Below are 15,691 nucleotides of genomic sequence, written 5' to 3' on the forward strand. Positions count from 1 at the left end.
CCCAATTTAATTTTCCTTCATTATTATTATATTTGAACAGTATCAACAACTATCACAGAGATTCCACCAGAACTCAGTTCACTTGCGCAGTAATAAATCATACAACCTATCAGAGGGGAACCACAACAAAATACAAGTTAATACGTCATCTAGATGCAGGGACCACCCAACACATATTATTAAAATCCAACGCAAAGACCGTGAACCACCCCATAAGAATAATAATCATCACCAACACAACCGGTCGCTATGGTAACGTAAACACACCAAGTATCCACAGCAACCACCAGTACCAAAACAAGAACAACAATGGTACATACGCGGCAAGAAAAGAACCCCAAAAAAGTATATATAGAAATACGAACACTACAAGATTAAATAAATTGAGGGGAAGAGAAAATTAGTACCTAATGCGACAGAAAAACATTTACACTGTAACTCAGGTGAAAGCTCTTGTGGTCTACAATTTAGTTACCTTTCAATTACGCATACGACAATCATTAGATAAATACAAACCAATTTGCCTTTTCGAAATAAGGAGAAAAGTAAAATAACAATAACTCATTATACTTAATGTACTACCCTCACTTTTCAAGAAAGAGTTAGACAATATTATCAAGGTACAAGGAAGAAACCTGATTTAATGAATACCCTAGCCAATATTAAAAGAATGTGAAGATGGATGTTTTTAGAAGTTCACACACACAAAATTTTCAGATCCAAAGTTTTGTACATGATCTTTGGTGAAATCAGGAGGCCAAAAGAAACAGAATTGTGAAGAGACTTAAGATGTTGGTTCAAGCTGTAGAAACACGTTACTATAGTCTGCTCATGTAGAAGCACTAGTACTTACATACCCAGGAAAAATAAATAAGAGGACGTTCGTGTTCAATAAAGAAATAAGATTTCCGAGGGCTAAGCCCTCACACCAATTTCAACTATCCAGGCTCCATATCGTGGATGGGAACCTTATCCCAGTGCGGAGCAAACACACGTCCTTTCTTCATCTTACTCAAGCAGCAACTTATAGTGTCGTTTGATTACAACCCACATGGCCCTCCAACAAGGAAGGAGAGAGTGAGAGACTCGCTCTCAAGGTAACGCCACAACTTACGGCAGAAAATCGTACCAGACCAAGTTCAAGAATAATAGAAGAAAACATTCAAGCAATATAAGCACATAGGCTCCATGACGAAGATGGTATCAAATAAACAAGATGAGCAACGTCATGCAGAAGATAATAGGAGAATACAAGGCGGAAATAATTTACGAATGATACCAATTTCTATAGCACGATTGCCATTTCGAAATATGGTTGGGGAGAGCTAAAAACACGTCACCAACATGACAGGTTGTACGACTGATACACCTGATTCAGCCATCTTTCACCCCCTTCAAGAGCACTTCAAAACACTTATGTAACTTACTCTTTTGAAACTGTTCCCCCAGGCTCATTCTCTTCACCGTGAGGTTCCTCTTTCACATCCTGTAAAAGATGAAGAAAAATAACAGTTAATTTCTGATTATGTTCTTGTTATTAAGCAACAGTAAAGACTTTTATCTCCCTTCTTTGAGAAGTTACAATTCCTTTGGAAGAGTGCTTTCTTATCTCTCTTATGGCAAAGGACCTGTGTTTTTCATCTTATTTTTTGGTGGAAATTAGGTTATTATTGAAGAATTTGCACTTTTTATATAATTTTATCATATTTTGGAATTTTAATGGTAACATATATTTTTCATTCAATTGTCACTGAAGAAGACATAATATGAAAGAAATATGCATAGTATTGTTTTTTCTAACTGTCAGAGGAGAACATTGGCACGTTCCTGCTGCAACGCTAGCACATGGACTGGAGTGCTCAGCACACTTTACTGCTGCAACGCTAGCACATGGACTGGAGTGCTCTGCCACTAAACTCAGCACACTTTACTGCTGCAACGCTAGCACATGGACTGGAGTGCTCTGCCACCAAACTCAGCACACTTTCCTGCTGCAACGCTAGCACATGGACGAGTGCTCTGCCACTAAACTGGGCACACATTACTGCTAGCACATGGACTGGAGTGCTCTGCACACGTTACTGCTGCAACGCCAGAACATGGACTGGAGTGCTCTGCCACTAAACTGGGCACACATTACTGCTAGCACATGGACTGGAGTGCTCTGCCACTAAACTCAGCACACTTTACTGCTGCAACGCTAGCACATGGACTGGAGTGCTCTGCACAACTTACTGCTGCAACGCTAGCACATGGACTGGAGTGCTCAGCACACTTTACTGCTGCAACGCTAGCACATGGACTGGAGTGCTCTGCCACTAAACTCAGCACACTTTACTGCTGCAACGCTAGCACATGGACTGGAGTGCTCTGCACAACTTACTTCTCCATCACACAACATAACTTTATTGGTTTGCTCTTGAAGATTCTCTGTATCCTTTTGTGATCACTGAATCTCATTTTGAAAGAATAGAACAGGCTTCACTCTTCTCACTAGTGCTGAACTGACGTTCCTGATATCTTCAGACATCAGTAAATGCCACTGCTGCAGTGTTTTCTACAGCTGATCTAAACATCTGCACTTCTTCAACTTCTCTTCTATTTTAATATAAAAATTCCCTTCTATTGCTACTTTGAAATTTTACAATATTTTTCTGAGTTTTCCGTAAAGTGTACGACTTGTTGCAAAGGAGGATCCTTCTGTTTCAGTGATGTATTCCACTAAATCATTGGCATGTTCCTTTGATGAATGTTGCCTCTGCTGAAATTATACTTACTTCATCATTCGTCTGCGATTTCATGAAGTTGACACCAGCATTACTTACAGCGGAGAAGAAAGGCTTTGGTACGGTGTTGGTGGCGAAAGAGACAGCCCAGTGCTTGGGTTAATTGAGTAAAAGGTAACTGTTTCCAAGCTGGAAGAAGATATCAGCCATAGCATCTGTACTTGGAGAGGCAGGTACCGCAGCGTCTATTCCCTATGTTAAGGGCAGCTGATGAATGGCCTAAAATGACAATGAGGAAGGCAATGGGAAACCACCAGGTTCACCGCAATGAAGATGTGCAATTGGAATGTAAGAAGTATGGATGAAGGAGGTAAGATCCATAATGCCATCTGAGGAATGGAAAGGCTCCAAATAAACAGGATCAAGTAGTTGCAGGATCAAAGATCATTTTGTCTATTACTCAGTAAACAATGAACCATATAGTTTAAATTTAGGTGGCATCATTCTGGATAAGCAAGAAAATAATGTAGTCAAAACCCTTATCGGACACAGTTTTATTGATCAAGTTTAACTCAAAACCTTTTGATATAAATATCATACAAGAATATGCTACCACGTATGATGGGGCAGATGCTGATACTGTATAGGCTTTTGGGCTTATGCCGTATCAAGAAAATAAGGTGAAATTCTTTATGTTTCACAGATAACTGGGCTCTGTGTCATCAGAAGAAATCTCGACTGTCCACGAGAAAGGCTTCTTAAACAATGACTCTTTAAATTTAGACGTTATAATAGAAGTGGAAACGGTGCGTTCGTTCACCGCCAGATGGTTCCCACGAACGCTAGCGTTCAAAGCGGAAGCTGACCGAACCATCGGAATCAGTCTAAGAGGTTCACATAACATGTGTACTATCTGCGCACTTTTTAGTGATAGATTTACACCCTAGTGCTGAAGTGGTCGACTTCGGTTATCTTCGAGATTCGTATTGGCAACCTTTGAAACACAAACTAAGAATCGCTTATCATCGCTGTGCGACATCTGGCATACACTTTAAGTACTCGTACTGTTGTTGTTTACACAGCAAAGCCAAACTATAGAATTCATGCTAGGAACACGTTTCGCAACGGGAAATGTTATATAGTATTATATATTGTGTGTGTGACACAGTTGTTTGCTTAAAATAATAAAGGTTTATAAAATTCGTATCGATCGATCATATTATCGATTCAGTTCAGATTTCATTTCCATTCAGTTGGCGGTATTAATGGAACCCTTCTTACTTCTCCAACGAGTACAAAAACCTATCACTAAAAAGTGCGCATACTATACATAACACATGACATTGACACAAGTTCGGAATGAAACATCTGGTGATGAGGAATGTATGAATTTGGAAAACACCGAAATGAAATAACAATAGTGAAGGGACAGGAAAGGGAACTACCTTTGTAAATCCTTAGTGGCTGACAACCAGGTATTACTTAATTGATAGCCGGTATCCCTGTTGAAATAGTTACGATTTCTATGTATTTCCACAGCTTCCCATATAATCCTGGACCTATAGTGGCTAGTGTGGGTAAGAGCTCAAGCATCTTGGAAAATGACAACATAACCCGACGATAGAGCGTGCTCAGATTGCCGATTTGTCTTGACCTGGCATAAGCCCAAAAGCCTATCAGTATCATGTCTATAAGTTAAGGCCATGAAAGCATCAATGGCAACATTAAAAACCTTTTATGGAGACCTTGATAAAGCCCTACAAATAACTAAAAATTCTGAAATAACCATACTAATGGGAGATTTAATGCAAAAAATGGGTAAAGGTTTGTGTGAGGACATAATTGGCAATTATGGCTTGAGTGAGAGAAATTATGGCAGGGACAGGTTGTTCAATTTTGTCAACAGGAGAGCTTTGTTGTGGCAGTTACCAGCTGAAACTGAGCCAAGGATTGTGAGGAATCAGACTGATTATATTTTGATTAAGAAGATATTCAGAAACTGCATTAAGTCAGTGAGGACGAATCCTGGTCCTAATGTTTAATCAGATCATAATCCATTTTAAAAAACTTGATACTGCTAAACTCCAAGTTGCAAACATTAAGAGAACAGCTATACAACCAGACTTTTAAATTATCTGGAGTTGATTCAAAACAATTGTACTGGATACAGGAAATCATCATCTAATGCAAGACAAATGCGTTAGAAATAGCAAATGGATGACTGATGAAATCTTTGATTTGCTGGACCAATGCAGGATGGTAAAGAACAAGACCTGAGATGATCAGAAAAGCAAACCTGAATGGCTGGGTATTCAGTGTACGGACATAGATGATGACACTTTTAAGATGCACAAAAAGGTTAAAAAACGCTGCAAGGAGGACATGGGAAGGTCATCATCAAACATGAAGAAAAACTGATCTGACCCATCTTTCCAATGATAACAGGGGACCATGTCCTTCTGTTTCTCATATGGATGAAGGATCATTAATAACTCGCCACAAAGTAGAATATGAACTCAAGAACTGCAAAAACAGAAACGTTTCCGTGGTTTCCCATTTTCACACCAGGCAAATGCTGGGGCTGTAACCTTAATTAAGGCCACGGCCGCTTCCTTCCAACTCCTAGGCCTTTCCTATCCCATCGTCATCATACGACCTATCTGTGTCGGTGCAACGTAAAGCCCCTAGCAAAAAACAAAGCAAAACAGAAAAGACCTGGACTGGATGGTATAAGTGTAGAAGTATTAAAAATTCTTCAAGAAGGCCAATAACTAGATCTCCTGATAGAGCTATTCAGTCTGGTATACACCTATGGATCAATCTCTTCTCACTGGTTGACATGAACTTTCACCTCTATTTCAAAGAAAAAATGGCTAAATCTCATGGAGATTACAGAATCATAAGCCTAATGAGCCATGATCTCAAAATCTTCCTAAAAGTAATACATGAAAGAATATACAACAAATGTGAATCCTACATAGGTAGCACCCAGTTCAGTTTCCATAATGGATTTGGCACCAGAGAGGATCTGCTGGGGATGCACAGATATGTCTGTGAATGTATGTGCTAGTTTTATTGATTACGAAAATGCTTTCGACCACGTGCTGCATATCCTGCGTAATATTGGTATGGATAGTAGAGATATCCGCATTATTGCCAACCTGTATTGGAATCAGGCTGCATCAGTCAATGTTGACAGCACAAACACCTGTGCTGTTGAAATAAAGTAAGGAGTGAGGCAAGGCTGTGTTCTATCTCCTCTCCTGTGCAATATTTACTCCCAAAGGTTATTTTCTGAAGCATTAGAAGGCAAATACAAAAGGTATCGTTGTTAATGGGAGCACAATAATTAATCTGCGATATGCAGATGATACTTCTGCTTGTAACAAGTGCTCAAGATCTGCAGACACATGTGGTTGAACACAGTGCTGCAGCAGATCTAAGTTTAAACACGAAATAGACCAAAGTAATGGTCATAAGCAAACATGTCATTCAAACTGTTAACTTGACAGTAGCCACATAACTGGAGCAAGTATCTCGGGAGCGTACTTGATCACAGCTGGAACAATGCTGTTGAGCAAACTTCTCTGTAACAGGGACTTAAACATGAATCTATGCCTCCGTTCACTTCGGTGCTATGTATTTTGGACCCAAACGGAGAACAGCAGATGTATGCTACGGGTTGATAGAATACGAACTCCAACGCGTGAACAAAGAGCTAGAGATCATATCTTACAGCCGACATCCAATGAGGATATGGCACAATGATGCTCCTTAATGTACAAAACAGCCCAATATTCCATCTTCCTAGCACTGCTACTGGAAACAGTTTAGGATTCTCAGACAGATATTTTTCTTTGAGAAATCAAACAATTAGGTGTTGAGAAACAGACCTCTGCTACCACTGCTTTAAGTTTCGTCACTTCTTTTGAGAATATGGATTATTCCACTGAAGCTCAACTTGTAGGATTCCAGCAAGATATAACAGATATCTTGGATTCTGGAGGTCAAATGGACTATATTGCGATTGACCTGCCTAAAGCATTTGATGGGGTGGATCATGGGAGACTACTGGCTAAAATGAGTGCAATTGGACTAGACAAAAGAATGACTGAAAGGGTGGCTATATTTCTAGAAAATAGATCTCAGAGGATTAGAGTAGGTGGAGCCTTATCTGACCCTGTAATAATTAAGAGGGGAATTCCTCAAGGCGGTATTATTGGACCTTTATGTTTTCTTATATATATAAATGATATGAGTAAAGGAGTGGAAACAGAGGTAAGGCTTTTTGTGGATGATGTCATTCTGTACAGAGTAATAAATAAGTTACAAGGTTGTGAGCAACTGCAACATGACCTCGAAAATGTTGTGAGATGGACGGTGGGCAATGGTATGATGATAAACGGGGTTAAAAGTCAGGTTGTGAGTTTCACAAATAGGAAAAGTCCTCTCAGTTTTAATTACTGCGTTGATGGGGTGAAAGTTCCTTTCAGGGATCATTGTAAGTACTTAGGTGTTAATATAAGGAAAGATCTTCATTGGGGTAATTACATAAATGGAATTGTAAATAAAGCCTACAGATCTCTGCAGATGGTTATGAGGGCGTTTAGGGGTTCTAGTAAAGACGTAAAGGAGAGGGCATATAAGTCTCTGCTAAGATACCAACTATAGTATAGTTCCAGTGTATAGGACCCTCACCAGGATTACTTGATTCAGGAACTGAAAAAATCCAAAGAAAAGCAGCTCAATTTGTTCTGGGTGATTTCCGACAAAAGAGTAGTGTTAAAAAAAGGTTGCAAAATTTGGGCTGGGAAGAACTGAGAGAAAGAAGACGAGCTGCTCGATTAAGTGGTGTGTTACAAGTGATGATATTCTTTTCGTCCGTATTGAAAGTGTCATAAAATGTACACTGACTGACAGAGCAAATGCAACATCAAGAAGGAGTGGTTCGAAAGGGATGAAAGTTGGGGAAAAAACAGAGACGGCACGGACGAATAATTGATGTTTATTTCAAACCGATATGCAGGTTACACAATGCGCACGGCATCGACTCAGTAGGATGTAGGACCACCGCGAGCGGCGATGCACGCAGAAACACGTCGAGGTACAGAGTCAATAAGAGTGCGGATGGTGTCCTGAGGGATGGTTCTCCATTCTCTGTCAACCATTTGCCACAGTTGGTCGTCCGTACGAGGCTGGGGCAGAGTTTGCAAACGGCGTCCAATGAGATCCCACACGTGTTCGATTGGTGAGAGATCCGGAGAGTACGCTGGCCACGGAAGCATCTGTACACCTCGTAGAGCCTGTTGGGAGATGCGAGCAGTGTGTTGGCGGGCATTATCCTGCTGAAACAGAGCATCGGGCAGCCCCTGAAGGTACGAGAGTGCCACCGGCCGCAGCACATGCTGCACGTAGCGGTGGGCATTTAACGTGCCTTGAATACGCACTAGAAGTGACGTGGAATCATACGCAATAGCGCCCCAAACCATGATGCCGCGTTGTCTAGCGGTAGGGCGCTCCACAGTTACTGCCGGATTTGACCTTTCTCCACGCCGACGCCACACTCGTCTGCGGTGACTATCACTGACAGAACAGAAGCGTGACTCATCGGAGAACACGACGTTCCGCCATTCCCTCATCCAAGTCGCTCTAGCCCGGCACCATGCCAGGCGTGCACGTCTATGCTGTGGAGTCAATGGTAGTCTTCTGAGCGGGCGCCGGGAGTGCAGGCCTCCTTCAACCAATCGACGGGAAATTGTTCTGGTCGATATTGGAACAGCCAGGGTGTCTTGCACATGCTGAAGAATGGCGGTTGACGTGGCGTGCGGGGCTGCCACCGCTTGGCGGCGGATGCGCCGATCCTCGCGTGCTGACGTCACTCGGGCTGCGCCTGGACCCCTCGCACGTGCCACATGTCCCTGCGCCAACCATCTTCGCCACAGGCGCTGCACCGTGGACACATCCCTATGGGTATCGGCTGCGATTTGACGAAGCGACCAACCTGCCCTTCTCAGCCCGATCACCATACCCCTCGTAAAGTCGTCTGTCTGCTGGAAATGCCTCCGTTGACGGCGGCCTGGCATTCTTAGCTATACACGTGTCCTGTGGCACACGACAACACGTTCTACAATGACTGTCGGCTGAGAAATCACGGTACGAAGTGGGCCATTCGCCAACGCCGTGTCCCATTTATCGTTCGCTACGTGCGCAGCACAGCGGCGCATTTCACATCATGAGCATACCTCAGTGACGTCAGTCTACCCTGCAATTGGCATAAAGTTCTGACCACTCCTTCTTGGTGTTGCATTTGCTCTGTCAGTCAGTGTATATAGGAAAATATTTAATATTTATTTCTACCTATTCAATACGATACAAGATGTTGGCATTTAAGTTAAAACATTAAAAAAAAAGAGACATGTTTCACCTCTTACTGTGAGGCATCTTCAGTCACTATCAAAACCTTTTTATTTTTGTCAGGCAACAAGTTGAAATTATCCTAAAATGAGCGCAATTGGACTAGACAAAAGAATGACTGAAAGGGTGGCTATATTTCAGATCACAGAGGATTAGAGTAGGCAGAGGGGAATTCCTGAGGGCAGTATTATTGGATTATCAAACACATTTTAGGATAATATCAACTTGTTGCCTGACAAAAATAATAAGGTTTTGATAGTGACTGAAGATGCCTCACAGTAAGAGGTGAAACATGTCTCACATTTATTAAAAAAAAAAAGGTTTTATATTAAATGCCAACATCTTGTATTGTATTAAATAAGTGGAAATAAATATTAAATATTTTCTTATATACATATTAAGTGGTATGTTCCGAGCTGTCGGCAGAGAGATGACATGGAATGACATTAGTACACGAGTAAGTTTGAATGGCGTCTTTAAAAGTAGGAAATATCACGGAGTGACAAACTGGGGCAAATATTCATTTATAGGAAGGGGAGTTAGGTATTGGAATAACTTACCAAGGGAGATGTTCAATAAATTTCCAATTTCTTTGAAATCATTTAGGAAAAGGCTAGGAAAACAACAAACACGGAATCTGTCACCTGGGCGACTGCCCTAAATGCTGATCAGTACTGATTGATTGATTGATTGATTGATTGATTGATTGATTGATTGATTGATTGATTGATTGATTGATTGATTGATTGATTGACTGCACCAAATTCAGCCGGTGTGTGAACTGCATCCTCTCCGACAGCACTTTGGTATGTATCTAGCACTTATGAGTCCCAAGGTATTGTCACAGTTAACAGAATTAGGTATTGCCCTGCTCTGCTTCCAGAATATGTACTGTTCATAAAAAAAACATACAACTCCTGCTCTATTTTGGGTTCAAGAGGATAAATTAACAAGACAAACACAAATCAACAAAACCGATCTGTTGTTTCGTCACATAAAAACATAACCCTCTGGTCACAGACTGCTTCTTTCACTTGTTGATCTCTCAGCAGTGGAACATACTTCTCTCTAAGTTACAGCACCTGTTTTATAAAGTTCAGTTTCTGAAGTGACAAATAATAATAATATAATTTTGGCAATAATCTACTGAACATAACTTCAGTGAATTCTTTAAAGCAGGGTGCTCCAATTTCTCTAACAGTATATTTGCTTGGCAGAACTATCCCTTGCAATGATTCTTTTGTTTGCACTCTGTTGCCTCTTACGACAAGAGGACGTACGGGTGTTCTTTATTTAAAGATAGAAATTTCAAATGTAACAATTGCAGCTCCTCGTACATTGGAGAGACTGGACGCAACTTATCAACACCATTAAATATAACAGATTCTCTGCAATAGGACAACATATACATGACTCTAAACATAATTTCACCAATATTGAAAAAGACATTAAAATACTTAAAATTATTAACAAAGGCCCCTTTTTAAACACTACTGCAAATTGTTTTATTAACCTCGACCAATATTTCAATCCTAATTTCAATTTAATGACATTTCTGAAAAACCCAATATTCTATTTAACTTCCTAATTCTTCTTCTCAAAAATGATAAATTTCTAAACCCAAATTGAATTTTCCAAGCCTTACACAGTTCCTACCCACATTTTCTACCTCCAATAACCCATCCAACTAATCCACCCTAAACTATTCCTCCTTTATTTCCCTATCTTTTTTCAACTTCCAACTTCTTTGCTCTCGAAATAAATCCGAATTGAAATGTATACTATAATACCAGCTACAGGTCAGATCATTTCAACATTCAAATTTAAATTTTTACATTATGTTACCTCAAATACAACCTGAATTCTTGTCTTCAAGAAATAACATGCTATGCATTTTTCATTTGTTTCCAATGTTGCACTTTTTAACACTTTTCCCCTGACAATTGTTTCTTTATGTCAACTGTTCTGAATCTCTAAAGAATCCATCATACAAAATCCTATGAACATTAATATATACATCAATTATATCAAATTTTATTATATATTTACACACCTAGAAGCATTTGCAGACTTGACCATTGAACTATTCACCAAGTTTCATTAGCATTTAGAAGCACAGTGCCCGACATTATGCATGTTCAAGAACTTCTATCTTACTTCATTTAAGTTGTATTATAACTTCAGGTCTAGCGCAGGCTTGTTCACTGAACTATTCACCAATTCTCATAAACATTTTGCAGCACATTAAATAAGTTTTGCTGCTCTTCAAGAACTTGCACCGTGCTTCATTTACATGACTGATCTCCAACTTCCTCTGGATGTTCGGATCTTACACCACGCAGTGCTAATCCCTATAGCTCTTTTTCCTATGCACTGTTTTATATTCTTATTTAATCGGCTGATGATGACCCAGAATAGTGGTCGAAACCGGTACCGCTTTTGATCAAATACGAATGTAACATTACAATTCTCATTTTCCTTGTATTGAATACATTCAACCACTTTATTTCTTGTCTTCACATGTGCTTGGTAGAGGAGATATTGTACAGTCACAGTATTCTGGTTTATGAATCCGATGGCCTTTCCTTGCACTTGGGTGCTGTACTAGTACAGACCAGCTCCTCAAGCAGAGTGGTGATGGTCCATTCTGGCGGTGGAGAAACATTTACAGAAGGAAAAAACCAACAATGATTATGCATACAAAATTGATAAAGTTGACATATTCACGTTATTCTCCCATTTTGTTTTATTTCATGAAATAAATCTGTCTAATTTTCAATTTGTTAACAACCTTATAACTGTTTTCCAAGCACTTAAGGGATATTTTCAAAAAGTCGGTGTTATCACAAATGCGAAAAACGCACGAGTCATAACGATCGATCAATTGTGTCTTTATACTACATTACCTTGGGCAACCTGCACGCATAATGGTGCAGGGGATCCTTATTCTATAACGAATTTGAATAAAGAAGAGAAAGAATTAAGGAGTTAGGATGAAGACCAACAAAAGTCAGAAGTAAGGAGGTTAAAGTGAACTAAAGGAAGATGGAGAACAGGCAAGCAAAGTAACGAGCAAGCTGTCTCAGACTCAGCAATCTCCAACACAGCACAAGTAAGGAGGTTAAAGTGAACTAAAGGTAGATGGAGAACAGGCAACGAGCAAGCTGTCTCAGACTCAGCAATCTCCAACACAGGAGAAGGAACTTCCTGCATATACACATCAACATAGATAGTACTTTTAAGAAAGCACATAACACCATATCAAAAGAAAAATCCTCATTTGCTAATAACTAATTTAAACAACACGATGGCAAATCAATTGCTTTTCTTGTAAAGTTAACCCATTGCCGTGCAAATATTTTCCTTGAGAAATGCACCTTGGAATGCGATTATTTTCTCTTCATTTTATGTTATGGTTTCAAAAGCATCAAACATTTGTTGCACCTCCTTGATGTGGCTGTAGCGGTCCCAGTGCATTCGTTGAGATGAAGAGTCCCTCCCCGGGAACTGACTCACATTATCACCCAGACGCTTCCTCACTACAGTATTTAGCTCCCGAACAATTGCACACGCATTGCCCTTTGGAAAATTATTGGCAAACTCCAATTTTTAATTGTTGGATGCGGTGAGGTTATGTACGAAGTTATCTTCATCCTCACTATCACTTTCACAGTGGAGTCACAGTATCACTGCTACAACTACTATCACATAATTCTGAGATATCTTCTCAGCACTATCAAGCGGGTATCTCCTCCTTCTCCTCCTCGCAATGTTTACATGACATCTTGCTCCATGGTAGAATTCATTTCATAATAATAATAATGTTATTTGCTTTTCGTACCACTAACTACTTGTTGCGGTTTTCAGAGACACCAAGGTGCCAGAATTTAGTCCCGCAGGAGTTCTTTTGTTAAATCTACCGACACGAGGCTGACGTATTTGAGCACCTTCAAACACCACCGGACTGAGCCAGGATCGAACCTGCCAAGTTGGGGCCAGAAGGCCAGCGCCTCAACGTCTGCGCCACTCTGGCAGCATTCATTTCATGAACAAGATAACCAACTTTAGAAGCAAAATAAACATTGACAAAATAGCCTTCGGATAATAACACACTAGAACTATCGTACAGTAATTCTAAAGTACAACATCACATCGAAAGAAATCGAATATTTCTGATTTGAGTACACGGGGACAGTTGTACCCGTCAATGATTGTTAATGAAGGTGGAACTCTTGACGGCTATACCCGTCATTGCAGTGGAATGGGTTAAGGTAAGATCATAGAACTGTAAGAAACTATCCCTCAAATGAAATAAGTCACTCAAGATACTTGAAGTAATGATCCTTCACACATCTCACTACTATTCTTCTATACATCTCCACAGAAGACATATTTAACTAAAAATAAATAACAGGAACTGTGACATGAAGATCAGAAATACCGAAGTAATTACAAATGTGGACTACAAGTTATGTAAAACAAGCACGTTACTTACAGACAATGGTTCATCCTCTACATTCGGAAGAGGGAAGGCTGTAACTTCTTCCTTAATATTCGTGATTTCTTCATCACCAACCAAGAATGCTCGTTGAACCTTTCCCTAAGAAGGAACATACTTCATTTAGAAGAACACTTTGATACATACACCATCATTAGAGGCTGTTCAGTCTGCAAGCCTCTGTACCACAATTAGTCCTGCAGCCTCATTTAGTTCTACACCTGTTAAAACTGAGTCAAAACATAGTTTTATTGGTCTCCCTCTACTTCTTTTACCCTCCCTAACAGAGACCGTTATTCTTCTACGTAACCTATCCTCCTCCATTCACCACACATGATTCCACAACCGAAGCCTGTTATTGCGTAGAGCTTCATCATCGAGTTAATTCATAACTTAGCCATTATCTCCTCATTCTGAGTAGCCTCCTGTCATTGTTCCCACCACCGAGCTTGATAGCTGCAGTCGCTTAAGTGTGGCCAGTATCCAGTATTTGGGAGATAGTGGGTTCGAACCCCACTGTCGGCAGCCCTGAAGATGGTTTTCCGTGGTTTCCCATTTTCACACCAGGCAAATGCTGGGGCTGTACCTTAATTAAGGCCACGGCCACTTCCATCCCACTCCTAGCCCTTTCCTGTCCCATTGTTGCCATAAGACCTATCTGTGTCAGTGTGACGTAAAAGAACTTGTAAAACAATTGTTCCCACATGTTTGTAGCAGCAATTATCCTCGCTACTTTCATGTCTGAGTACACCCAGCTTTCAATCCCATAAAGCAAAGTAACGATAGTTTATTTGGTGAGCTGACTACTTGGCGACTGCGAGCTCACTGCATTAGTTTTACTACACTCACTATATTACCGTCCCAGGAGAACACACTGACATCATCTACCTGGTCCAGCTTTCTATTCCCAATGTGACAATCAATTCTCATGGATTTCTTACCCACTGACATCAATTCAGTCTTAGTATTTTTAATACCATACTCATTGCACCCATTTTCCAGATTCAAGATTCTAAATTGCAGATTTTCGGCACAATCTGCGAGTAAGACCAAGTCGTCAGCATAGGCCAGACATTTCCATCAAACTGAATCCCTCCCTGCCTTTCAGCAGATGAGCCATGTAAACTATGAACAAAAGTGAAAAAGACTACAACCTTGTCTAACCCCTGTAAGTACCCTGAACCAAGAACTCACTCTACCATCAATTCTCACTGCAGAAGAATCATCGACGTAAATGCCTTTGATTGCTTTTAATAATTTACCCTTACCGCACAATCCCCCATTCGGTACTCCGTCGTATGCTTTCTCTAGATCTACGAAACATTGTAGCACCTTTCACTTACCTGGAGCCTGTATGTGGTCTGAACTGCACCTTAGTAGTCTTATTCCTCTACCAAGTCATTTCATCCTCGCCTACCATCATACTTCACCATTTCATCTGTTCCTGTTGCTTTATGACAATGGAGTTTATTTACCATCCTTTACACTTCCTCAAGCATAATTTCACCAACATAATTTTCCTCCTTTCCGTGAGCTCGGTTGTTCACGACATCACCGGGAAGATTTCCTTTTGTGTTGAGAAGATTTTCAAAATATTCCCTCCAGTGATTCCCTGGGATCTATTATGAGTTCACCTGAATTACCCATAATACTGTTCATTTCCTTTTTCCCTCCCTTCCTAAGATTCTTTCTTACTGTCCAGAAAGGTTTCCCTGCTGTTTGACCTAGCCGTTCCAGGTTATTACCAAAATCATCCCGTGACTTATTTTTAGATTCAACAACGATTTGTTTCACTCTGGTTCTTTCAGCTACGTACAATTAAGTCCCTGTCTGCATCACCCTTCACTTGGAGCCATTTCTGATAAGCCTTCTTTTTACTTTTACAAGCTGATCTCACTTTATCAATCCATCAAGATGTTAGCCTATTCCCATCTTAATAAGCCGTTGTTTCTAAACATTCCTTTGCTATTTCTACCACAGCATCCCTGTATGCCACCCATTCTTCTTCTATATCTTGAACCTGCTTACTGTCCATTGTTTGGAACTTCTCACT

This window comes from Anabrus simplex, chromosome 6 (genome assembly GCF_040414725.1).
Source record: "Anabrus simplex isolate iqAnaSimp1 chromosome 6, ASM4041472v1, whole genome shotgun sequence".
Taxonomy (NCBI): Eukaryota; Metazoa; Arthropoda; class Insecta; order Orthoptera; family Tettigoniidae; genus Anabrus; species Anabrus simplex.